The sequence below is a fragment of the Mus pahari genome, chromosome 1, assembly GCF_900095145.1.
Source record: "Mus pahari chromosome 1, PAHARI_EIJ_v1.1, whole genome shotgun sequence".
Classification (NCBI taxonomy): Eukaryota; Metazoa; Chordata; class Mammalia; order Rodentia; family Muridae; genus Mus; species Mus pahari.
This window is the reverse complement of record NC_034590.1, coordinates 139,297,150-139,299,092: the sequence shown is the minus strand read 5'-3', so window position 1 is coordinate 139,299,092 and position 1,943 is coordinate 139,297,150.

Sequence of the window (1,943 nt, the reverse complement as noted above, 5' to 3'; positions counted from 1 at the left end):
AAAAAAAAAAAAAAAGAACTCCCATATGTGCATGGGTGTGAGCCATCCACTGGGACATTGACAGCTATTAGTAGCTATATCCCCGAAGAAGAGTGGCTTTTCCTCAGCAGCCAACAGTTGCCAACAGCTCCTTTGCCAATGGTGGGACCCTCCCACATCCATGCTGGAATGTTAACTGGCTTGATCTTGTGCTTGTCTTAAGCAGATAAGCACAGCTGCTCTGAGTTGATATTTGCACAGCCACACCATGTCCAGAAGTCAGTGTTTCACAGCTCTCCTCCCCATTTGCCAGTTCTTATGTTCTTTCTGCCCCTTATTCTGAAATGTTTCCTGAGTCTTGGATAGAGAGGCTAAATGTAGGTGATTCATCAGCTGCCAAGCACTCAGAGTTATTTATAGTCAGTAGGGCGACCACTTCTGAGTCTCTGCATTAACGACTACCCACTATAAAAGGAAGCTTCTCTGACCAAAGGTGAAAGCAGTAAAAATCTGTGGTTATCAACATAAATATTTAGAAGGCAATTTGACTGCATTAGCAAAGCAACAGCAGGGGCCCATCACCACCACCACCTAGGCATCTAGGATCACTTCTGCCATGGGCTTTTGATAAGATTTATGGTACAAGGCATGAAATCCCTCTTGTGCTGCAGTGTAGCAGAATTTTCCCCCAATTCATTTAAATATTAATACAAAAGGAAGCCTGTGATTGGGTACTTTCTCTAGCTCCTCCACTGGGGGCCCTGTGTTCCATCCAGTAGATGACTGTGAGCATCCACTTCTGTATTTGCCAGGCACTGGCATAGCCTCACAAGAGGCCGCTATATCAGGGTCATGTCAGCAAAATCTTGCTGGCGTATGCGATAGTGTCTGTGTTTGGTGGTTGATTATGGTATGGATCCCTGGATGGGGCAGTCTCTACATGGTCTTTCCTTCCATCTCAGCTCCAAACTTTGTCTCTGTAACTCCTTACATGGGTGTTGTTCCCCATTCTAAGGAGAAGTGGCCTCAGTTCTGTACAGGAAGCAGTTGGTTGCACCGTTATGCCATGACGACAGCAGTAGGAACTTTGGCCAGGCAGCAGATATTGTAGCAGGGTCAGGGGTGAAAAATCAGGATGAGTCTGAATGTTCTCTCCTGCAGCCTGCATAGCTCCTTCAGGCTTTATGTAGATAGTCATCAGAAAGAGGTCCCTGCTAGGTTGAGGTTTATCTCCGTATGCCCATTATCCAGCCTAAGTGGTCTCATCACCTGAGGGACTTACCACATCTAGCTATGGAAGGCAACTAAGAGCCTGTTAGGTTTGGGTGCAGCTGCAGCATCCCTGACCAATAATTAGTAGGAATGGATCCTGTGCTTTGGACTGAGATCACCATTTGATAACCTCTGGGAGCAGTAGAATCTGACTATGCAGGTTACTTCTGTTCAAACTCTTTAACAATACTTTTTTTTTTTTTTAAGATTTATTTACTTACTGTATGTAAGTACACTGTAGCTGTCTTCAGACACTCTAGAAGAGGGCGTCAGATCTTGTTACCGATGGTTATGAGCCACCATGTGGTTGCTGGGATTTGAACTCTGGACCTTCGGAAGAGCAGCCGGGTGCTCTTACACACTGAACCATCTCACCAGCCCAATACTTTTTAATTAAACATTATATTTGAATTATCTTACAAGTCAGTGGCTTCTTTATATCCTGAGTTTTGTCTCACTCACTCCCTGTTTTCTCCCCTTGCCTGATTCCCCTATCCACATGTAAATCTTTAACCCTGAGAACTCCACACCTCCACCTGGGGGAGGAAAGAGCTTGTTTGGTTTACACTGTCCATGGAAGCCAAGATAAGAAATTGAGGGCTGGACCCTGATATAGCTGTCTCTTGTGAGGCTATGCCTGTGCCTGGCAAACACAGAAGTGGATGCACACAGTCAGCTATTGGATGGAACAC